The following is a 26,461-nucleotide window of genomic DNA, read 5'->3' as shown; positions in this document are numbered from 1 at the left end:
TTGTCCAGTCCCATAGTATTCTTAGTTTTGGAGATGGATTCTAAGACTTATTTTGAGGTAATCATAGGGGGTGGTACTGACTGGATGGCATGAGGGGAAAATTTGGGGTGGGGGATGAAATACATTTCAGATTTCCTTGGGGTCTGAGTGGGTGCTGCCATTGGAATGCTGAGTGTTATTATTATTATTCCTGAGACTCCTGATACAGCTAACGAATGCTCTGTTGCCTTTGGATACTTTAATGATATTTAGTTCACAATTTCCTTGTAGGCTTGGATCCTTTTCCTTAGCTCTTTACTTACCCTTGTGAGGTCAGTTTTACTTGTGGAATGTTTTAGGTTTATTTTTAGGGCCAAGATGTTCTTTTTTTCTGTTGTACAGTTTATTACTACAGGGTCACCATACAGGCTTATTTTTAAACTTAACATTGTATTTGGGGTTGATGAAAATATATGGTTCTATACAGAAATTTGGACTGAAGCAGAAATCAGTAATACAAGTGGCAGCTGTAAGCCAGGGGGATTTCTTAGGCTACAGAGCACATAAAACTAATTAGGTTATTGATAAGTTGTAGGAGACTGGCCATGGAAAAATCCCTGAAGATAGCTGGATTTAGGCACATTTGGGGGCTTCATTTGTATGGGCAATATTAATACATGGTAGTCTGATTTCACCAGTGATGGGGGTATCAATAGGTGTGGAATATACTGGGGAGATATTAATGAGAACCAAACAAAGTAGGTTTGTGTCACTAGTAAAGGAGGGGACTTTCTGTTTGATAGCTGGAAAAGTCAAGGAATCATTTAGCATACTTATTGTTTATAATGTTATGTCTGCCAGTTTGTGAATAGGTAATTATAATCCTAAAAAGGATTGTGTTAGACTCAGTATTTAGGGACTGTAATTTAGTAAGTTAGGTGTCATTAGCTGTAGGGGTCATGAAGAGCTTCTGTATTTGACAATGATATGGAAATGGATTTGCTTATATGTACCAGACTTTGCAGCAATTGAAGGTTGTTGCTTTGTGCAGTTAATCTTGGCATAATAATTTTGCAAAGAATATGAATATTCTCCCACTGGGAGGTATACAAAAGTGGACATTTACAAGTATCATGAGGACTTCAAGTGCAAGCAAATTATTTTTCAGTGCTGAAAGCCTTCTAGTGCAGGGAAAGTCTTGTTCAGGCTTCCAGCACTGAGTAGCACATATAGGTATTTGAATGGATGGAATTTTTAGAGTGAGAGGCATATGATGCTGACATTAACTAGAAAAAGGTACTGTGGAGGTAAAGAATGTCTTTGCCAATATGCAAGCCATCCTTAGCAAAACACGTAGGACTATCCACCATCTCCTTCCAAGCTGACATTCACTAGAACATCCTAGAATGATCTCAGTTACTGCTCCAGTTGTTGAACGTAATTATTTTATGTTTGTGTTGTGGCATTATTCCTAGTGATGGCAGGATACATTTTTCTATCCTTTGTTGTCCAGGACAGGCCTGCTAGGCTACAGGCCTCTTTTCAAGGGAGACCTGAGATGTTATTTATTCTTCTAGAGGAAATCAGGGAAATTTCCCTACTGTTGTCTGGCATGCGCACAACCCATTCCTAGTGTAGTAGAGGCTGGGAGGATGATGTGCAATGAGGCAAAGATGGTGGAAGGCACAGAGACAAATGCCAGTGCTGTGGAGAATAGCTGTGAGGCTGTGGAGGATTCAGAAGCAGCTTTTCACTAAAATCTGTTTGCTGATTCAGAAAAAGAGGAATCAGTATGTAAAGATTGTGTGATTACAATCCTTAAATTGAGAGGGTTGCGAGATGATTTACTGAAGGAGATGGTGATGCAGAATGAGACAGAGAATGAAGGAGGCATCTCTTGGGTGGACATTATGGACAAAATTCAGAAAGAAGAAGTGGAACCATCTTGAAAGGTAAAAGTGAGATGGAAAAGAAATCATATTCAGCAAAGGTGAAAGAGGGTGCAAGATGAGTAACAGAAAGGAAAAAGGTGGAAGGTACTCCTAAACATAAGTTTGTGGTGAGGATTCAAAATAAAGAAAAATAATTGGGCAGGTACGAAGTTTTGGACAACTTAATGGTTCCTTTGGGTGTAAAAGCATTTATTCTTATAAAAGAGACATTTTGTGGCATTATGTTTGAGACTGTTTTTGCAAAGGAAAGTTTTCTTGGGGAATATGAAAGAAGATGACGTCTAACCCTTATATGTAATAAAAGCATTTATCAGGGAGACAATAAAGAAGATTCATATACAATTCTGAACAGAAGTGGAAAGAGAGACTTTGAAAAGACTTTTAAAACACTTATGTAAAGAAGTGTTCGACATTAGAAAATTTTACGATAAAAGAGGTTTTTGGATTGGTGGCTGGGACTGTAACAGTGTGTTAAAGATAGAAAATTATACAATTATACATATTCCAATTATGACAAATGTTGAAGGAAATAAGGGTGTGGTAAAATACTGAGGGCGACCCACAACTTTTTTTTTTGTGAAAAGGACATTTGATAAATAACTGTGACAAAAGAAATGTTATATTTGTGGGAAATTGGGTTATGCAAAAAATGTTACAAATATAACAAAATTGGGTACTTATGGATGAAATGTAAAACTGAAACTAATAATGAAAGTGAAGAAATAAGAGAATACAATAAATAGAGAAAATGTTAGAAATAGTGGAAGTAGAAGATAAATTAGATAAGGAAAATAAAGAAAGTAATACAAAGGAAAAAAATAGAAGGTTCTGAAATAAGTGACGAGAAAGACATTAATTGGGAAGTATTAAAAGAAAACATAAGTGATGAAGAAGACATTAATTGGGAAGTATTTAAAGCAAACAAAATAATTATATTGGTAAAAGATAGGAAAAAATGTAAAGGAATTAATATGAAATAAAAAAGAAAGGAAATGTATGAGAAATATAGTGAGAAGGATAGGGGTTTCAGAATGGTGCAACAAATCTGATGTAGATGTAATTGTATTAGCAGATACAAGATTTTAAAAAATGAAGAAAGATTACAAACAGCAAAAATTATGGGGGAATATTTGGAATTTGAGGAATGATCAGTGTTCTGGAGTAAGTATGTTTTGTAGAAATACAGTAAAAATGCTAGCTAAAATGTTTGTAAGAAAGGAAAGATTAACTATTGTAGATTTTTAAATGGAGAGAACAAGTATATAGAATGACAACTTCATATGCTTATGTTTCTTGTAAAAAAGAAAAAGTTTATTTCATCAGATTTTAGTTTGTGTAGTAATAAATATGAATATTATAATGAGGAGAAACTTTAATTATAATTTAAGAAGTAAACATAAAATGGAAATGATGTAAGAAAGATGTTAGAAGTTATGAAATATAGCAAATTAACAGTGTGGATAAAAATTCACAGACTTACAGAAGGGGTATTTATACAATTGAAATATATTACTTTATAGTATCAGAAGGTTTAATTATAGGAGAAGAAGGAACAATTGAAACAGTTTTTTCTGATCATCTAGCAATGTGGGTAGATAAAAGAAAAGGATGATATAAAAATAGACAAAGGAATAAAACATATAAGAGAAGACATGGGACAAAGAAGGAAAGATGCTAATAATACAGTTATGGAGGGATCATTTTATAAAAATTGGTCTGAATAATAAATTACTTTTAAGATAAAATATACATTTTTTTTCAGTGGCAGTATGATGTAAGAAAAGTAGACAAAGAAAAGTATAGGAGAATATATAAAGATGCTTTGAAAAATTTAGAAAATGATAAAAGTATTTTGATAGAGAAAAAGAATTATATAGAAGAAATTAAGAGAAAATTAAAGAATTATTACTTAAGCAAATATATTTTTCAAGGAAAAAGAGAAGAACTATCAGCATATTTAAGTTAACTAAATAGAAATAGAAAGAACATCAGAACAAATTATGAATATTGTAGGAGATCATGTACAAAAAATGTTTAAAGAAAGAAAACAGAAAAAACTGAAAATAACATTGGGAGTAAAAAAAAGTTTTTAGATAAAGAAAAAAAATTAAAAATAAATTACATTATATTCGTTAGGTAATGTATTTGGACAAGTGAATACAGATTTGGCTGCTGGACAAGATGGAATAGGATATGAAATGTACAAAAATTTAATGGAATGGCAAAAAGAATATTTTATAAAGATTTTGATTGAATGGCTAAATTATTTTTTATATAAAGAATTACAAAGTGAAATACTCAAATTTATTTGGAAGAAAGAAGAAAAAATATGATACATGGAGACTGAGTATTGAACAATAATGATTATAAGATTTTTATGAAAATAATACTGATGATAATCAATGCTAAGATTAAAGGTGTGATGGATGTCAAGAATTATTAATGATAGTAAGGGAGACTGTGGATATTATTATAAATAGAAGAAAAAAAGCTAAATTTATGGGATCTTAAGGCATTTGATACAATATTGACATGAAATGTTATGGAAAATAATGGAAAATATAATATAAGTAAATAAATTAAGAAATTATGTATGCCTGCCTATAGAAATAATAAAGTAGACATTCTAGTAAATGGTTGGTTAAGTAAAGAGGTACATATGAGGAGGGGGGTAAGACAGGGATGCCCAATGAGTGGTACACTTTCTGCTTTAATTATGAATGTGATTGTAAGTGGAATAAATTGTAAAATGCAGGTGGCAGGGTACATAATGCCTGAAGGGTTAAAGAATTCTAGTTTTGTTAATTTGTGCAAATTATACTATGGCAACTGAAGAAATCAAAACTTAGATAAAATAAGTAATATTTTGTTTAAACAAGTGTTTAGAAATAATAAATAATAGGAATGACTTTAAACCAAGAGAAAAGTAAAGGGTTAGGTGATGTAGTTAAGATAGGGGAATGCATTTTATAATGAAGTAAATCTCTGTCTTAGGTATACAATTCTGGAATAAGAATGTACGTAGAATCCAATGGGAAATATAATAGAAAAGCTAAAATATATATTTTTTGAAAATGTATAAGTTATCATTAAGGAAAAGGGTTAATTTGGTAAATTCACTTTTAATGAGAAAAAATAGAATATTTAGCAAGTGTATTCTTTTGCCAATGGTATTTGAAAAAGAATTGTTGGCAATATTTTTTTCATTCATATGGGGTTCTAGATTAAATTCAGTAAAAAGAGGAATGTTGTATACAAATAAAAAGCAAGGAGGTTTATGGTTATTTAATCCAGTGTTATATGTTGCTTCATTAAATTTATATAAAGTGTTAAAGTGGATAAATGAAAAAAGTGAAATATTAGTTGTAAAATGTTTAAATGTGAGTATGATAATTTTTGGGACATGGTAAAAATAAGCAGAAAAGAAAAGGAATGCATAAATGGAGATATGAAATGGTATCATGGAAAAATATGGAAAATAATTGATAAAATAGAAAAAGAAAGAAAAACATGGTACATGAATATAATGATACTGCATTATTTTATTAAAGTATGGAAAATCTACCAGAAGATTTTGAATGGAGACTGGAAATAGATAAATTACCAGTGAAAAGAAACATGCTATATAAAAAGAAAAAGTGAAATAATATGTTTATATTCTGGGGAAGAGGAAACTAGTGAACATGTGTTTTTGAAATGTAAAATGCTAATGAAATTATGAGGGAAGTTATATAAAAAATGATTTGACGATATAAAAGAAGTGGAAAAGATAAATATGGATATGACTAAATGTGGATAGTATAAAAACAGAAGTAAATAACATGTTAAATGAATAGGTAAAATTGTTTTATATTATATGAGTTATATGGAATGAAAGGATAAGTGAAGTTATGTTTAAAGGAAAATGGAATTTGGCAGTAACATTCAGTAAAATCATATGTTGGTTATGGAAAAGGGAGTGTGGAGGTCTAATGAGGATAGGAATTTTATATAACAGAATATGACTGTACAATAAGTAAAAGAATGAAGGAAAAATTATATATTTGTAAATTTGTAAATATGTAAATACTTTGTAAATAATGTTCTTCTTTGTATAAATAAAGAACCCTTACTCGTTTCAATAGGTGCCATGGGATCATTTACATCCACCTGTGCTACCACCAAATCAAGCCAATGGGACCTCTGTTTAACATCTCATCTGAAGGATGACACTATCAGGAGTGAAACTTCCCCCTTATACTGCACTGCAGTGTCTACAATCGAACCCACAACCATCTGCACCAAAAGTGAGAATGCTACCTGTTGCACCACTGATAATGTTTCATGCTCAAGACCAGCTATTTTACAGACTCCAGTACCTATGTGGAAAGTTCAGACATGCTCCTCTTCATATGTTCTAAGATGGAACATTTACAGTCATTCATTCCCACATCTGCATTGACTAGGTTGTATACATATTTGGGATGAAGGTATCTAAGTACTTTATTGAGACTGTGAATCCTGGCACCTGAGACAGAGTTGACTGTTACTCTGTCTTTTTCCAGCTTGTTGAGTGCTCAGTATGTCTAACTATCTAGTCACCTATGGAAAGGATGCTGTCATGTCTGTTAGTATGCTCAGGCAGCTTTTGGGGCTTCTGTATGTAATTTTGGTGACACATACTTATGATAGAGATATTAATGAGATTGGTGAGTGTGATGTTGATGTGTTGCTGAGGCTTGGATGCAGTAGTACAATTTTAGGGAGGCCACAGATGCTTAGGAAGGAATTTACAGAGCACCTCAACATAAATAGGTGTGGTATTACTGGAGTGATGTGGTGCTGTGGTTGAGTGATGTGGAGTTGTAAGTATGTAGGGAGGGCAGGTGTTCAGGATAGATAGAGATGATGTCTGCAGTTTAAATGTGTACCTAAACCTCTCACTGATAGATTCATCCACTGATAGCAATAAGGGGTTGTCAATGAGCATAAGACAGTTCATACACTGCCTCACAGGACCTAATGCTAGGAGGCCAGGGACAGAAGGGTTACAGGCAGACTCTGATGACATAGTATCTATTAAACAGAGGTGGGAGGAGTGGGTGTAATTAGGTACTGAGTAATATGCTGGCTAGTATACAGCAAAAGTAGCTTAAATAATCACTAGATAGTTAGTTGACATTCTAATATATAGCAAGGGAAGTTTGGATATAATGCTGAAAAATTGCCCAGAAAAAAGTAAGTTGACAAACAGGTTGATAAATAACACAACATGCACTGCTCAGTAAAGACAAATGAAAAATAAGCTATGACTCCAGTAATACCAAACCTACTTATGCTGAGATGCTCTAAATTATAAAGTACTCAGCAAAGGACAATGGATAAACAATTTTAATGTTATTTATTTATTTATAGGTTCATAGATGTTCACTAGGCTAACAACCACAAGGTCCTTTTTAAGCCTAGCCATGTATCCCAAATCTCTAACAAGTTCTGATATCCTTGATAAGTGTAAGTAGGGGATTGGGAGATGAAACATTTTCAGGCTATGGCCTGGGAGGAAAACCATTTACAGGTTGCCTGTGTCCATTAGACACATAGGTGCCAAGCCTAGGATGAATTACCTGTTCCCCATCCAATTGTCCAAGTTGCACTTGAATTGGGTTAGCCTGTTCCAGAGACAGGGTAATGTCTAGTACACATACCTATCTCTCCAGCAGGTCCTATTTATATCACAGGCTAAGTTTAAGTCTTTAGAATGGGTAATTCTGGTGCTGTTTGTTTTGTGGATATGCAGGAGGTCCATCAGAGTGGGATGTGACAATGCCCTGTATGTCAGGCATAGATTTCCCCCTCAAAAGCCTGTAGGAGACAGAATACAGGGATAGAGCCTTGAGGCAGTCTGCACAGGACATTTTAATTAAGCCCTGTATTCTTTTAGTGAGGAACCTCTGTTTTTAATTTCTCCAAATCGTTTGGGTTTCTAATACCACAATGAGAATAGACCCCATTCTTAAGTCAAAGTATGATTAAAGGTCACGAAATTAGTATTGTTTCAATATTTTATGTCAGCCAGAAGTGCTGTTTGCAGCACCTGCAATGTGCCCCTCCTTCTGCAATTCATATGGAGTTACATGTATTGGTAACATATCTAAATACGATTGTAGATTATTTTTTATAAGACCTGTGGCTCCTCTACTATTGCAACTGTCTGGGTATCATTCTTTCACATTGCTCTCATTTCTGCCTGCAAATCCTGATATTTTATGACTTTGTGCCTCTGTGTATGCAAGACAATGTAGTCACTGGGTGTAGCGATTTCAATGATCAATGCTAGTTTTTTTTTCTTTTCATGGATCAGTATATCTGGTTTTCTCACATCTATCTTTTGAACTCTTAGTAATGGGTGATCCCATGTGATGTAGACATCATCATTTTCTATGATGCTTTGTGGCTCATGTTTCCAGTGTTTTTCAGCTACTTCAATACTATAATGTTTCCACAATCCCCAGTGCAATAGTCTTGCGACATTATTATGCATTTCAGTATACAGTCCTTCTGCCATTAGTATATCACAAACAGCAACAAGGTGTGCGACTGTTTCCAATTCGGTTTTACTAAACCTACATCTGTTCTGTTTCTCCTACATGTTCAACGGACTTTGTAAACCAACGTGTACATAGCCCACTATCTTGGGATGCCAGTATTAACCTTTCATCTTTTGGTTTGAATTTGCCTCTACTTAACATTCCTGCATTCAATCCAGATCAACATGAGGTTCTTCCAGGAGTTTTATATACTTGCAATTATATTTATGCATTTTTCACATTTCTTGCCTTCTCATCCAATCCTTCACCTTATATTCTTTCTTTTGTTTTTTGGCACATTCAGTTGCTGTCTGATTTTTACATCTTCTGGTTTGATTTCCATTCCCACTTGATGCCAATATGCTTCTGCTAGACTGAGAAGGGAAATTACCTTAGATTTATTCTCCTCATGTTTCAAAACTGTCACTATATTTTAGTCTTGTGAGGTCAGCAGATGTGTATGCAGTCCCACAATTGCAGATTTATACATGTAATCAATTTCACGTAGGCCCATACCTCCTTCAGGATGGGGAATATATAATATTGGTGTGCAGGGGGTTTTATGAATCAGTTGATGAGCATGAATCATCCTTCTTGTTTTCCTATCTAATCTATCGAACACCTTTTGGGGCCAGTCAGTCATCCCAAAACTGTAAGTTAGGACAGGAAGAGCAAACTGGTTTGTAGCTTAAATTTTGTTCCTAGATGTTAACGCTGTTTTCAGGATTAATTTAAGACTTCTAAAATAGTCCTTACTAAGTTTTATTTGCATTTGTTCATGTTTTATTGTTGATCCTTCATCAATTAGCAAATATTTATACACTCCCTCTTGCTCAAGTTCTTTCATATCACACTCTTGTCCCAAACTGATGTTTTCTTAGTGCTGCAGCTTTCCTGCTTTAAATGTTGCTTTTGCACATTTATCAAGACCAAATGACATTCTTATATCATCTGAAAAAGTTTTGACTACTTGCAGTTATGTTTTCAGTCCCTCATCTGATGCGCTATACAGTTTTAAATCATCGACAAAGAGAAGATGAGAAATCTTTACAATTTGTTGCTTTCTGGGGGCCAAATTATAGCCATGGCCTAATCTGTTAAGCAGACAGCTTAATGGGTCAAGGGCAAGGCAAAAGAGGAACTGTGACAGAGAGTCACCCTGGAATATCCCACTTTGGATTTTTATCCCTGGAATAATAATTTGTCCTTTATCGTGGCTTAACTACAAAGTGGTTTGTCACTGTTTCATGGTCACTGTGATGTAGTTTATCAGTGTAGGGTGTATCTTATAAAATTTTAAGCACTCTCTAATTCATGAATGTGGTATACTGTCAAATGCTTTTTTACAGTCAATCGATGCTATACTTAGATTCTTCCCCCTTTTACAGTTCTCAACTATGACTTTAACAACACATGGTCCTTTGTTCCGTTTGACTCTCTTTTACTGCCCTTTTGTTCTATTGCCATAATTGAGTTTTCTTCTAAATGACTATAAACTCTGTCAACATCAATTCCAGTGTGTAGTTTATATGTTGTCGAAAGGTAAGTTATCGGTCTATAATTTTTAGGGCAGCTTGCAGGTTCACTCTTAAGTGGTGTCTGTTCAGGGTGTGCATATAAATAGTTCTTATTCATAGCTAAATCTTCATGCAAAGCTTTTAATTCTTTTAACTAGAAGTTAGGTACTGCATCTGGGCATGTTTTTTTTAATTAGAGGCTTTTCTTAACTTTGTTTTAGTCTCTCTGGCTGTTAATTCATCCCATTTTATATCCTGTACCTTTGAACTTCTTATTCTTTCTTTTACTTCTTTTATACCTTTAGCATGTTTGCTATGTTCCAAAGGATCTTCATAAATATTTCTCAAAAATGTATCTATTTCTTATTTTTTGGTTATCTTTCAATTCCTTTTATCTTGTTTCCCAATTCTCTATAAAACTTTTTTGGGTCATCCATAAATTGCTTATTTTGTACTTTTCCTTTATATTTATCTGTATATTGTCTAAGTTTTTCTGCCTGTGCTATTTTTAGTTTATTATTTGCAATACTGCATGATAGATCCTTATACATTATAATACTGCACATTGCTTTTATCACATCTGTCTTTCTGAGTATTTTTGTTGATCTGTTCCCTCTTTTATAATCTTCTAACAGTGGCACTTCTTGTCCAGATTGCTTTATAGTTTACTTTATTCAACACTTTTATGATAGTATTCAATTTCTCCCCTTCCTTTCCCTTACTACCCAGAGTTCTTGTGGTAGAATTTTATCTGTTATTAATTTAACAGCACAGTACTATATCCTGTTTACTTCTGTTATATCGTATGGATCTCCATGGACAATCCTAATTACTGTATTCATTTGTTTTATCAAACTTCTAACTTTTTGGGTTTTATTGACCTTCTGCAGTCTATTTCTTTCATTGATCTTAATACGTCTATCTATCCCTATTAAATCAAGCAACTCTTCTCTTAACTCATTTTATTCTAAACTAAGGGTACATTTTTTTGTTCTCCATTTCCTGCTGGGATTCTATAGGAAATCTATAGCATCTTCCTGTGGCACATTCTGTTCAGTTTCATCCCGTGCCATCCGTTGCTCTGTCATATGGGAACTCGTTGGCCTATCACTCTTCAACATTGACTGTGTCAGAGTTGCCACAGTTTTCTGTTCCTTCCCTTGCTGTCCAACTTCAAGTGAACATTTATACTGGTTTCCTGTGGAAGGCTCCAAAATATCTTCATATGGCAAGTGACCTGTTGCTTCCCATTCCACTGGTTTCTCCTTAATTTGGATGTCTATTCCTCTATCCTGCTGTGGTGCTTTCTGAGTTAGATTTTCTACACTGAATCCTTCACTTCTCAGGTACTCCATAACCTCAGTTTCTATTTCTTTAACTTCTCCATTACTAATCTTATTTTTTACTTTATCTCTTTGTCTTCTTATTTTTTATATTATAAAGTTTTCCATGTCCAGATTCCTTTGCCCGTATTTCTCTTCAAATATCTTAGGAGCTGCTCTTTTTGTATTCATTAGTTTTGCTTTCTCCTTTGAATAAATATTACACCATATTAAAATCTCTTTTTCTTTCCCATGTCCATATTTCTTCTTCAGATTTCTCCTGATCTTCCTTTTTCTCCTTACTTTGGGGACTCATTCCATCATGCTGTGATGTAACCAAATCCTTCACTTCACAGACATTCCATAACTTCAGCTTCTATTTTTTAACTTCTACTTTACTAATCTTCTATTCTGTATTCCCTCTTTGTGATATTATTTTGTTTATTGTGAAATTTTCCATATCTGGATGCCTTTACCCTGTATTTCTCTTGGAATATCTTTGGGGCTGCTTTTTTGTATTGATTAATTTGTTTTTTGACTTTGCATAAATATTGCCCCATATCAAACCTTTCTTTATTTCCCATGTCCATATTTCTTTTTTTTATATTTTTCAAAAATCTCTGTTTTGTTATTTATATCTTTGCACTTCCTCAGATGCTTCTTTTTCCAAACAGTTCAAAGTTTTTTGGTCTATATAATGATCTGTTGTATTAATGAAAACAAATTTTTATGTGAAGCTTCTGACAGTTTTTCTTGTGGAAGTACTATTCTTTCTTCTAATTTCTCTCTTAATATTTTCGTATATCTTGTGTCAGGAAATTCTGGGCTTTTTGTATAATAGTAACAATACATCATTTCTTTCTTATCCTCAGTAATCTACTCTAGGTCTATATCATGAAATTGAATGGGAAGAATGTCGAATGCTCTAATGAGCGAAACTGCCGAAACTTGAGGGTCCATTATTAAGGGTTTAGTAAAGAGAAGAGTGGAATATTTGCCCTTTCCTCACTATAGTGCGATCTTGGAGTTGGAATATATATTTAGTGGGGGGTGTGGGGGCATAGCCCCCCACAATAAGGACTTTGAGTTTCGGCATTTTTTGCTCATTAGAGCATTCGACATTCTTCCTATTTGAGTTTATAATATAGACCCATCTACTCTATCATCTTTATGGCTCTTCTTTTACTATACGTTTTTGTGATTTTTGTGGACTGCTACTTCCTTCTCCAATGGGGGGGGGGGGATCCTCCCCCTGGGCCTGCTCTGGCCCCATTGTAGGAATGTTTCCATATTTTGAGGATTCTGCACTGTCATTTTTTCCAGTCCTGACATAAGTGTACCTACCAGGATTGGGCACTTTTTCATTCTTGGTCTTGTGCATCCAGCTATCTTTTTTTAATTGTTGACCTATTTCTGTTCATGATATAAAATATAGTCTATATATCAGTGTTGTCTTGGCAAGATTTTGTGAAAAACAGGGTCCAGCTCATGAAGGTACTCACCAAGACTTGAGGATGAATTCAGTTTCAGCAATGCCACTCTCCTTTGCTTGATAACTTATCATCTCTCCATTTGGACCTCTGTGGAAGTTCCAGTTGTAGGATATATGATTAGACGCATACCAAAGGGGGCACTGTACTCAATGATAGGTCTAATGAATGCTGAATACAGTGGAACAATGACTTCCTTGGACGTAGATGTCATAACTTTGTTTATAAGTTGGCATTTGTTAACTGGGATAGTCCACTGAAGGCCCGGGGAGAAAAGCTCCACAATACAATATAAAATATAAAGTGAAGATATAAAACTAAATTTGACATAGAATAGGAGTTTACATTTGTACAGCTCCATAAACAGACACATAGAATAAGATTTAGGACATCCGCAGTGGTGCAGCGGTAGCATTGCTGCCTCACAGCAAAGAGGTTCTCCCGTTCATTTCTCGGCCGGAGTGCGGGGAGTCCCTTCTGGGTGGAGTCTGCATGTCCTCCCCATGGTTGGGTGGGCATTCAAAAGACATGCGTAAATGAGCGTGCCTTCGTTGAAGGCTGAACGTCGAGCTGGCACCTTGGCGTTCGTCAAAATCTACTGCCAATCATTAGTGGACTGGAGTTCTGCTGTGACGACCCCTAACCTGGAAAAGCCGAAAGACAACAACAACAGTTGAAAATAAGATTTGACAATTGGAGCAATTAAAGAATGGTATAATACAGAGTGGGGCAATTTAGATAAAAATGGTGAACAGTGTAAAACCTTTGTCTTAATAGTTGTAGGATGCACACAGCATTTAGAAGTTAGTGGATGTTACAGATAGATGGGAAGAATATGATATTAGTAATAGGGGACATGATCAAAAAGTTAAGTATTATAGATTGGGGGTGCAATATGGTGATAAATTATACTGGTTATAGTGTCAGGTCTCATAAGTTTAACAAGTACAACACAATCAAGAAATAAAATAGATAAACAGATTTGTGTTGTCAGTATAATACAGTGAGATATGTGAGACATTGTAGATTACCAAATACTACTATATGATAGACATGATTCAGGTACAATGCAACACAGTAGCTGAGGAATAAGTGCATTAATGCAGTGATTAGTGTCTTAACACATTTAAGTACTGATCTCTGCAATGCAGTACCAAATAAATCAGCACAGAACAACCAAGCAGCCAGTCAGGAAAACATGTGCTTGTAAGCATATAACATTTTACATGTTGGAACAATACTTGTTTCCCCTTCTCTCACAAGTAAAATAGTAATTGGCCACATAAGTACTTTTAATCATTTGAACAATATCTGTTTTACTTGTGAGATCAGTGCTTAGTTTTGTTGAGCTGCTGAACTCTTTTTGGTGAATTGAGAACTTTATCATAGGACTCAGCTCTCAGTTGATCACCACAGTCCAGTATGATGCCTGCAGTACTGTCACAGCTGCCTCTCTCCAGTGGTCAGTCTGCTGATCTGTGCTACTTTTACTCATGAACAAGACTCCAGGATATTTTAACTCCTCCACTTGTGATAGCTGCATCCACATCCTCACCTGCACATAACAAAAGACTGCTTCTATGAAGAGGACCAAGACTTCGGATTTAGAAGTGCTGAATTCCCTTCCCACTGTTTCGCACTTAGCAGTGAACCACTTCATTGTATGCCATTGTTCACAGTTACATGAGGGCAAGTGGACAATATTATATGTAAACAACAGAGATGCAACATACCCAAAGTGGATTCTCTCTGAATCTCAACTGCACCTTTATATCCTGTCCATAAAAATCAGTAGCAATCCACAGGGAAGCACAACTTAATCATGCCCACTTAAAGACAGTTAAAGGCCACACTGATATATAAAAAAAAAAACTTTCTCTGACCATCATTACTACGTTTAATTTTATGACTTGTAAATGTACTAAACTACTAGTTTATGCCATAACTCTCAACTGTATATTATTATATGGAACATTCCTCATTCAATCTTAAAAAAATCCATTTTCCACATTCAAAAGATCATTCATATATTGATTATCTATGGTTAATAACACTGAATCATATTAACTAATCAAAAATAACTTTTTGTAAGTATGAAATAACATATTTTAACTATGCTGAGAGCTACCTAGTTGTTAGCAAGCAGTTAATAAGTGTTGCACATTTTGCCCATTTATTCCATATTATGAGAGGCACAGTTCTACATTTTAGAGATGGAAGGTTGATGGTTTGTGTGCTGTTGTAAGGTAACACCAGCTCTTAGCCATCCCTGATTTTGCTTCATAGTTTTGCCCTGCTACTCACAAAACTTTTAATTTTCTGGTAAATCATAAAGTTTACCTTCTGTTGATACTGCTATACATTAGATTTGACAGAAAACTTGTACCCAGGGCAGCAAAAGTCTGATTTCTGCCAGCATTCCTCTTAACCTCCTTGGTCAGGTATTTGGGCCAACATCAAAGATAATTGGGAGAGGGAAGAAACAAAGGCCCAAATTCAGGTAAAATTTTTAAATATTACAATAACTCACTTAACATTAATAGAACAGGTTTTGCATCAATATTCATTCTCTGACTAATAAGAACAAAGAAATTCTGATGCCTGACATTACTGCCTATCACTCAGTGACCCACCCAGCCATCCCCATAGCTGCTCAAAACAACCAGTTTGTCTTAAACTGAACAGTCACCAAAACTACCTCTAGAGTTTCATATTAAGATAGTTGGAAGGTTTAAGCTAGTCCCCATAATCAAAGAATATTCTGCAATCCACTGTATCTCTCTTCTGGCAGATAATAAGAAAAACACAAACTGCTTCTATTGTATTGTTTTAGTAAAATTGTTTCTATACAATCAACTGGAAAATGTTAGCCATCCATCCTGGAAAATGTTATCCCCACTTAACATAAAAAAGGCTTAAGAATTATTGTTATACAAGGGTGAATTTACACACACACACACACACACACACACACACACACACACACACACACACACACACACACACACACACACACACACACACACACACACACACACACACACACACCACACCACACCACACCACACCACACCACACACCACACACACTTTCTGGACTACGCATTATCTACAGACATGTCATATTCCTAAATTGTCTTGCCAAACCGCTGGAGATCATGTTATTTGTATAATAGAGGATATGTTTGTTTGTGTCTTTCGGCATTTCCCGGTTAGGGGTCGCCACAGCGGAACTCCAGTCCGCTAATGATTGGTGGTGGATTTTTACGTACTGGGTTACCAGCCCTGACGCACAACCTTCAACGAAGGCATGCCCCATTCACATATGCCTCCATACAGAAGACACTCTAGCTGAGAATCGAACAGGACAACATTTTGCTGTGAGGCGACAACGCTACCACAGCACCACTACCGCAGTATATAATAATAGAGGATATGTATCTTCATCAAATTCTTCTCCATCTATGGACCAGTTTGGTGAAACTACCATACTGATCTTGGGTCTGTACAATCACAGGGGATGTTATGTTAATTAAAGGTGTGCATTTAGACAAGATCTATGTTTTTTAATAAGTATTTGACCTGTTAGAGACCATGGTTGAAGTACTTGATAATATATCGCCCACTGACCCTGTAGTCCTTCTGGGAAACAACAACATTACTGTGTATAATGATGAAGATACCAAGAGAACTGGATTAGGAAGACTGACTTACTTGCTCTAAACATGTGTGCTGAATGCTTAATGGACTTCCATATTAGTCATGGATTATCCATAACAAGCACACAAGGTTAGGCATAACTGTATTTGGTGCTAGAGCACCTTGGGTTAAAGGTCTAGGCTAAAATTTGTAGTAATGTCATTGGACTTGAGGCTGTGTGTTCTAGATTCTCAGAGCAAGAGGTGCTGGCCTGCAGACTCTTCACCACTTGATGGGGAATTAGGTCACATGGTTAGACTAGTGGTTAGATAGATCTGGGAAATCAAATATATAGTAAGGGTGTCTAAAGAATACACAATAGATGCTTCTGTGCAGGATAGGCTTAACTTCCACCTCCTCAAGAGCTTTTACGATATTTCAGATCATGTTGAGGACCCTCAGTATAGCACAGAGCAGTGGCCAAAAGATGGTTGTTTTTTATTATGGTGTTAACCCTAAGAGTTATTAGTGGACTTTTATGGTGAGAGCATTGTCACAGTAAAGGAAGAGCTTCCCTGCAATGCTAGCTAGGGATGAAGAAAACTGAAGCTGTGGCAGCTGCTGAAGCAAAGCCCATTTGTTAATCCATTTGTTACCCAGGTAGACCCACTGGTCACACAGTCCCTATTCAGGGACTATCTGAATGCCTTTTGACTTGATAAAGATCACACCAATTAGACAAGTGAGGAAATTAAAACCTTTACTACAGGTACTACAGTTCACAGCCTTTACTCTCTGTTCCAACTGTCAAACTATATGAGGAGCCCTAGCTAAGCGAGGAATTTGATGAGTCCATAAATAATAGATGAGGGAGGAATTTGATAAGGCCATGATGAATGGCTCTCGGGTAGTCTCAAAGATTTTCAACCAACTTATGTAGAGATTCTGGATGAGTGGCAGGACATTGGTCAAACTATTCCCAGCAAGGGTGGACGAATGCTAACCATGACTGAGGACATTGTTGTGAGGTAGAATACACACTTTTAGGAATAATGAACCCAAAGAACCTGTTATCTGTTGAGGAAGCAGAGTCAGACGCAACTGGTAAAACTGGGTCTATTACTGTAGATGAGGTAGTTGCAAAGATTAATCAGCTCCACACTGGCAAGACAGAAGGAATAGATGCGTTTCTGCTAGAAATGATGAAGCTAATGGATAGTCTCAGGGTTTGTAGTACATACACCTTTTCAGTGTTGTGTGAAATGCTGGTTTAGTACATACTGCCTGGCAAACGTGTGAGGAGCTTACCATTTCATATTTACAGGAGAACGAGATTCATTTAGAAGGGACTACACCCTTCAGCCTCCTGAGAATGCCTTCTATAAAAGTTTATGCCAAGGTGGTAGAAGTCATCTGATAGGTGAGCCTCATATTCAGGAAGACTTGGCTGTAGATTCATGGACCATATCTTTGTCCTTTAACAGATATTGAAGGGGCTGTCAGATTTTGCCAAAAATGCCTACATGTGTTTTGCGAATCCGGTAAAGACAAATGGCTAAATGCCTAGAATGTCTCGTGGAAGGTACTACAACAATAGAGGAACTAGTATCTGCTGCTGTCATTTGCCATTTGGTCATTGTAGTTTCTGAGTAATAGTCATGTCCTCTTCTTAACATGAAGTCAACTACATTCAAAGTGGACACAAGACTCTGCCAAGTCTCTCACCTCCTGTCTATGATTATTTTCCATGGAGTGGATATCAATGTACAGTCAAGGTTTGTAAAGTAGTTAAGTTTGAAAACATGAAAGTTACATCATTGTTGTTTCAGTGTTGTCCTTTGGCATCAGGTGAATGTGATCTACAACATACACTGGCACAGTCTGCTGCTGAACACAAAGTGGCTGGGATGAAAATCAGCAACTCGAAATAAAAAGGTCATGTTTGTATCTTAGAAAAGAGTGTCTAATTTTCTACAGGTAAGGCAGGAACAACCAGCTCAACTTTAGGAGTTTAAGTAGCTTAGGGCCTTTTCCACACATGGAGGTATTGGGGTTCAGGAGACTACAGCTGTAGCAATATGGTAGGCACTGTAGCAGACTGTGGTGGTGAGGGAAGAACCAGGTCATATGCTGAAGCTGTGAAACAAACCACAAGAGCAGGATTACAGGAAACAGAGCTTTATTCCGGTACCTCGGCCCACTGGTCTTCAAAGGAATAAAAAACACTTCACTAGAAACCACATATATACTAGTGCTGCATAGTAATTAAACAATTACATAATTAAATAATTAAATAATGAAGAGAATCAGCAAGAGGATATGAATTAAATGAACAAACACCATTTTAGATAACCACTAATAATACACAAGATAGAATGACAAGGTTACTAAATGTTTAAATTCACTTCCAAATTTAAGCCTCGAGGTTTTAAAGTATTATATTTCAGAATAAACCTACTCTCTAAATTTAATAGGCTTTGTAAAAAATTGCCTCCAGAATATACATTTGGTTTAGCCAAGGCGCAAAAAAATAATGATTCAACTGACCCATTATGCACCTTATAAAAATGATCAAATATTGGACTATCTATTCTAGCATTACGTACATCACCAATATGTTCTAGTACACGAATTTTGAGTTGACGTTTAGTCTGACCAATATAATATTTAGGCAAAGGACAATCGCAACCTAATATATAAACAACACCACAAGAGCAGCAATTGAATCTATCTTTAGCAAAATATTTCACCCCATTAATATCGCTACCTGATAAATTTCTAACTTTTAAACATATCTTACATTTGCCACATTGAAACATACCAGGTTCTTTAATAGAATCAGGTATAGAAATTGCACTAAATAAGTGCCTAGGTTTCAGTATTTCTTTAAGATTTTGATATCTACCATAAGAAAAGGAGACAGACCTTGGAAAGAGGTGCCCAAATTCTTCATTATTACATACAATCGGCCACAAAAACTTAACAATGTTACACAAAATCTCTGAAAATAAGGAAAACTTTGTAACAAAAAACATCCTATCATCTATATCCATTACATTGTGATTAATATTCATATCAGATCTATTTCTAGCATAGTACTTTTTACCACTATCAAATTTAGAACGATTCTTTCTAATAGAAATTTCCGAGTAACCTCTCTCCAATAGTCTCTTACAAACAACATCAAATTCCAAACTTAAGAGGCTATTGTCTGAAGTGTGTTCAAAAATTCGTTTGAACTCACCATAGGGAAGCGACTCTATCAAGTGCACAGGATGTGCACTTGATGCATGAAGAAAATTATTAGAGGCCACCTCCTTCCTGTAAGGTTTGAATTGTACAAGCCCTTGTTTATCCACATACAATAAAATATCCAGAAATTGAATTTCTAGTTTATTAACCTTGTATGTGAACTCCAAACCAAACTTATTTTTATGTACATCTACCATAAATGCATCAAAATCTGTAATGTCACCTCTACAGATAAAGATAAGATCATCAATATATCTGTAGTAAGAGACCACCTTATTTTGAAAAAATCCCAAAGTATACAAAAATTCAATCTCAAATATAGACATGAATAGAATTGCATAGGTTGGGGCAAAACTTGCTCCCATTGCAGTGCCATTTACTTGAAGAAATATTTTATTATCAAAACAGAAATAATTGTGACTAAGTGCAAATTCTAGAAGTGAAATTACAAAGGAAGTCCGTGGACCTTCACCCAAAATTTTCATCACAGCTTCCAGACCCAATTTAGTGCTAATGTTCGTGTACAGGGATTTAACATCAGTTGAATCATTATTTTTTTGCGCCTTGGCTAAACCAAATGTATATTCTGGAGGCAATTTTTTACAAAGCCTATTAAATTTAGAGAGTAGGTTTATTCTGAAATATAATACTTTAAAACCTCGAGGCTTAAATTTGGAAGTGAATTTAAACATTTAGTAACCTTGTCATTCTATCTTGTGTATTATTAGTGGTTATCTAAAATGGTGTTTGTTCATTTAATTCATATCCTCTTGCTGATTCTCTTCATTATTTAATTATTTAATTATGTAATTGTTTAATTACTATGCAGCACTAGTATATATGTGGTTTCTAGTGAAGTGTTTTTTATTCCTTTGAAGGCCAGTGGGCCGAGGTACCGGAATAAAGCTCTGTTTCCTGTAATCCTGCTCTTGTGGTTTGTTTCACAATTTTGTTGCTGTTGGTTTCTACATATGCTGAAGCTCTTATTTTTCCAGTCAGTGTGTAGCCCCTTCCTTACCCAAGGTTACAGTTAAATCTGGATGCTATCAGTGACATATGCAGTGGGGACTAGTACATTGATTCATATCAGTGGCTGAATGTGTTGCTTGGCCTGTGGCATCCTACAATGTGTTTTGCTGCCATCTGTCCAATAATTACAGCCTTTTTTAGAAGCTGCAAGTAGTATGATAGCACTACAGAGATAAAGTGCTGTGGGGGATTAGGTAATTTCAGGGCTCATCTAAATGTTCCAGTATGAGTACATGCCATATGTCATACCTCTCAAACTCTTAGAGCAAGAACTCTGGACAAAGACATAAATAAAAGTGGGACAAAGGCCCAAAATAGGGACAATTTTATAATATTGCTCTTACAAACTTAGGAAGTTGATAGAACAACAGGTTTTGCATTAGCATGAAATTTCTCAAGGGCATGAAGTATGAAACTCAAATGTCTGTCATTATTTTCTAACTTCAGTCTTTAATGATTTGCCACTAATTTGTCAGAAAACCACAATTTTATAAAAAAATGAACAAAAAAATCTAAGGCAAAAATCTGGACATTCTGCGAAAATCTGTACAGTTGAGAAGTATGGCATGCACAGGTGTTACTGCAGGATTTAATCACAAACAACACTGGTACATTATGAACTACAGTTGAACATGCTTTATTCAAGATCTTGATAAAGCATTTGTTCTTTCTTAAAAGCAAAACATATTTTGTTCCTTGGTATTTTAATAAATGAATATACTTTATCATTAAGATTTTGATAAAGCATTTATTCTCAATTGACTATGACACGTATATTGAAGCCTGGTATTTTAATAAAACATATTTAACAATGAAACCTTGTTCAAACAGTTTTGATAACAAGTTGTAAGAACTAAGTTCTCCTTTAGGGAGATTCTGCTGTTATTGCAGGATTTGATCCCTCCAAATACTTCAATAACTATATAGGAGTTTAGACCTGTCCTGATCTGCACTGGTTTAATCCCATTACATTGCATTTTCTCAGATAGTCACATCAGTAATGCCTTATTTAAGCATATATAGGATTTGATCCCTCCAAAGGTTTCATGAGCCATAGGGGGGTGGGGTTAGATTTGTTCTGATTTACATTGGTTTAGTTCTACTAAGTTGCATTTTTTTCAGCCATGCCTTACTTAAGTATAACACTTACTTTTTTCCTGTTATGGGCAGAAGATTGAAGTTAACTTATATGTTTCTGCTACACTACTTCTGATGTTACTACATAAAAGATAACTCCTAATTGTGTTACTGATTTTGTACAATGGTTTATTTCAAACTAAAATGCTGGCATTTTCTATGCCTTACCTTGGACTTAGAAACATTTAAATACAATGGCTGTCTGTATGGGGCGCTGTGGTCAATTGTGTTTCTCTTAAATTATCATAACTGCTGTCTAATACTTAATGCATAGAGTCAAGTATCAAGGCTGCAAACTATGTGACCCAACACATTTATTTTGATTGTCCTTCCATGTGGATTTGCTAATTATAGTTGTTTACATATAACACTATAATACAATAACAAAATTACTTACCTAGTAAAATATACGAGTCCTATGCTTTAGTTCCCAGGGCTTTTATACATTTCTTGTAGGCCTCCAGCAGTTCTGTACAACTTGCTTCTCCTTTATCTGTGATGCTGGTGAGTAAAACAAGATGAAAGAGAGCATTGTTTATACATGCATATATGTAATTGTCTACTAATTTACTTATGTGTGTATGTACGTGTTTAAAGCTATTTAGGGACTAAGGACTGCTTCATTGTACTACTGCTAGAAGTTCAGCCAGCATATAAAAATTACTGATTTATTTTTAGTATCATCAGTTAAAATATAGTCTTAGTACTACTCATAATTTTCTGTAAGTATTTATTGTTAAAGAGCACACACATATACAATACAACCTCAATATTAAATATCATAAGTTTTTCAAATATAATTGATGACCGTTCTCTCCGTAGTCTTTGCATGTCTGCTTCGCATGGCTGTTACAAAGAAAAAATGGTTATACAAGTAACATAGTCCCATCCTCATTGAAGAAGCATTTTTGTCCCCAGTCCCAAAACATAATAAAGTACCACATTCCTCTTCATTATACAGACCCATTTCATTTATGAATCCAGCTAAGAAGTTTTATACTTCTACAAAGATAATCCATATCCAGTACATTTTTATCACTACTGACCTGCAATGACCTGTATGGTTTTATTGATAATAGATCTACTACAGGTTGAATTCAAAAGACCTTGCTAAACATTAATTATGTCATTGGAGTTAAAAATTCAGGTCATTATCAGTATTAGATTCAAAACAAACATTTGATAAGTTATATTAGCCTTACCTATCTGAAGACAAAACAATATTTGCTGCAAATCTGTTTAAACTGTGCAACTGTTGTTGAAGGTTAGTGAATTCAGTCCTTACCTCTGTTCTGATCTTTGTCTTCTTTTTGTTTCTCTGTTTGTTCTGTTCATTTTACTTGTTGCTGCACTTGAAAAACACTAGTATAGAGCTGAACCTAGTACTGTTTGTGACCTTTGGAGTTTGTAGTACAGCTTATCTTTTGTCTAGCGAGCCCTAGCTGTTTCTTCATTGGAAAGGGTTTCAGTTTGGTCTGATCTGTGTAGAATTACTGCTACTGGGCTCTGTTTTTTGATTGGATAATTTGTCTGGTTCCTGTTTCTCTGCCTTAAATAGCCAGTGTTTAAACCAGTTTGTGCTTGTTTGCTGAAAGCTGCAGTGAATTAGGCCTTCTGCCCTTGCTCTGCTGGTTTGCAAAAAGTGGTGTGAGACTAAAAAGATAAGTGCTTATTTTCAACTGTTTTGTGCGCTTCTGATTAACTAGTTTAAACTGTGCAACTGTTTTTTAGGCTTAGTAAATTCAATCATTACCTCTGTTCTGATCTTGTATCCCCACCCACCCGTTGAACTGTTGTTGTGGCCTTAAAGCTTGTCGGCTTTTGAGTTGAAAAGCCTTTGCAGAAAAAGATCTGATAAAAATCCTTTCTAATTTATTTCAGGAATTAAAAGTGCTTATGTTTTAAAATATTCAACATTTGCAACGTGTGTTTTTAATTTGTCTTCACTGTGGTTTTTACAATGACTTATCGGCTTTTCTGTGAAGGCATTTCTGCTGCCTGGACTTTCTTGGTTTGTTTCTGGTTTGCAATTCATGGCATGGTGGCTTTTGAATTGCCTGCTTCTACTATAAATTTGATATTGGACACTTCTCCCACCATTCCCATTGCATCAGTTCATTCTACTGAGTACAGTGTGATCAGTTGTGAAGGCCCACCCCTTTAGCTTCTTAACCTTGAATTATCTTCTGTCTCCTCACATACTACTTTAAAAAAAAATAGTGTGCCTCTTCCTACTTCATTTTGCTGCTTGTGCTTAGGTATTCAGCTGCATTTAGTTTTCTGCCATTTGTTACTGCTTGTCGGTAGCTTGCTGAATTTGTTACTGCTTGTCAGTAGCCTTATTAAATTGATGACAGTATTGTACTGAATTGCTGCTTTATTTGAGCTGTTTTTTACTGTTGTGATTGTGAGCTAATTTATCACATTTGCACTGTTTTAAAGCAATGCACTGATAAACTGCATTTCATTACTGTTTAACTGTATTTCATTGCTATTTACTGGAATTCATTACTGTTTAACTGCATTTTTTCATACTGCGAGTTCTGTTTTTGCCTGTAAGTGGTTAATTTGTGCTTTTTTGTGAGTTTTACTGTGTTCTTAACCCTTAGATTGAGTGGAATAGTTTGGATACAGGTTTGCTGCATCCAGAGCTGTGTTTTTAACTTCTGTGTTTCTGGCAGTCATCTTGTGTTTGCCTTCTGTGTTTCTGGCAGCATCTTGTGTTCATGGGGACCTATCTCCTCTGCTAGTGAGAGTAGCAGGGCTACTTGGATCTTGTCTGGCACAAGCTGTTTGGTAAAGAAAGCAGGGACTACCAGGATTGACTAGATTTCTGTGTTATTAGAATCTTCTATTTGTTTGTGGTATTTAAACCCTGCGTTTGACCCAGTTTGGGATTGTTTACATGTCATGGACTGAAGCTGCACTGTTTTTAACCATTTGTAAGGTATTCTAGCAACAAATTTTCCCTTAGTATCACTTGTGTGATCATCTAATATTACTACTCCTAGACCTGCCCCCCTTTACCTTTTTAGCTCTCTCTGGCCTGTCTCCCTCAGATTCTGACAAAAATGGATGGGCAATTTCCTTCACTTTCTCCTGCCAGTCTGGTTGATATGGCCATCCTGAGACAGGGTAGCAACTGCCTCATGTACACAGACAACTCTCTACTACTACCACCTAGGAACACAATTTGTGAGAGATGCAATTACTTTATGTACCTAGAGTCTAAGCTCTCTCCCTCACAAACTAGTATATCTGGCACTGAGAAGGTTGTCAACACAAACACCACACCTCAAACACCACCCACACCTGCACAACACACACCCACATATGCGGAGGTCCTTTACAAAAATATACTCAAACAAAAGAGATCTCTAAGGCAAAAACTCATGCGAACTCTACTGCCCACCACAGCGCACACAGTCCACACACCTGTGTCTCACAGACACTAAGGTTTAAAAGTAAACCCAACATATGAGTCATAGGAGGCTCCATTGTGAGAAACACAGATGTGCCCCTCACCAGGCTGGATAAGGAGAAGGTCACAGGTAGTTGTTTGTCAGGTGCCAGAATCCGCCATATCACCCATCCACTCAAGTCTCTCAACAACAGGTACTGTTATGACTCTGTCATAGTCCATGTTGGTGTGAATGACCTAAGATGCACCTCCCTGGACTATATGAAGAGAGACATGATCGAGCTCACTGAATATGTGTCCCAGGCAGGTATGCTCCTAGCCTAAAACAGCATTCTACTGTCACCCAGAATGATGCCTCAATACAGACAGAAAATGATTGACTTTAACAATTGACTTAGTTTCTGGTGTCATTCCAAGGGGATCCAGTACCTGACAGCCTGGGAAGACATGACTCACAAACCACAATGCTTTGCCAGAGATGGCCTGCATCTGTCTGTCTTGGGCTTCAGGTTTCTGGCAAAGGCACTTGCCTCCCCCATAGTGCCTTTTTTAGGCAATGCCATGAGGTCAAAACTAGCAACATGAAAATTTAATCAAAATGCAAATTAAAGGTCATGCTGCTAAATGCTAGGAGTCTAAATATGAAACTGCACTCATTGCAAGCATTGTTAACCCTGGAAGATGCTGACATTCAGACCCCAAGCCATGGGCAGCAAAGCAAAAGGAGGTGGAGTTGCAATATATATAAAAGGCATGCACGCCTCCAGGCTGGTCAAACAGTGTGATGCACAGGAGACACTACAGGTGCAGTTAACCATTGACAAGACCCCTATTCAAGTCATAGCTAGCTACAGGCCCCCAACTTTGACTCAAGATGTCCACTCCACTTATCCAGACCTCTTTGAATCTATTAAGATTCAACCCTTTACCCTGATCCTGGGCAACTTTAACTATCCAACCATAGATTGGAAGAACTCCTCATGCCAAAACACAAATGTATAGAGATTCCTTGATTTCATCAATGCAAATGCCTTGGACCAGCTGGTCGGCACCCCACAAGAGGTGAAAATATCTTGGACATGGTAGTAACCAAAATGAGTAACCACTGCAGCATTCCTACAATGCCATCGTCCCTGGTAAGAGCCAGGTCACTTTCAA

At 36.0% G+C, this 26,461-nt stretch overlaps 1 long non-coding RNA gene across 1 annotated transcript in view; it reads right to left on the bottom strand.

The window, feature by feature from the left end:
• The window catches only part of LOC122791306, a 207,369-nt gene that overhangs the window by 28,302 nt on the left and 152,606 nt on the right, over positions 1-26,461 (bottom strand). Inside the window, exon 2 of the long non-coding RNA XR_006363130.1 lies at positions 22,280-22,383. This is a non-coding gene — a long non-coding RNA (uncharacterized LOC122791306). The remainder of the gene's footprint in view (positions 1-22,279; positions 22,384-26,461) is intronic.

This window comes from Protopterus annectens, chromosome 17.part0 (genome assembly GCF_019279795.1).
Source record: "Protopterus annectens isolate FY-2018-M chromosome 17.part0, PAN1.0, whole genome shotgun sequence".
Classification (NCBI taxonomy): domain Eukaryota; kingdom Metazoa; phylum Chordata; order Ceratodontiformes; family Protopteridae; genus Protopterus; species Protopterus annectens.
The sequence above is the reverse complement of the archived record's forward strand: the minus strand, read 5'-3'. Positions and strand labels throughout refer to the sequence as shown.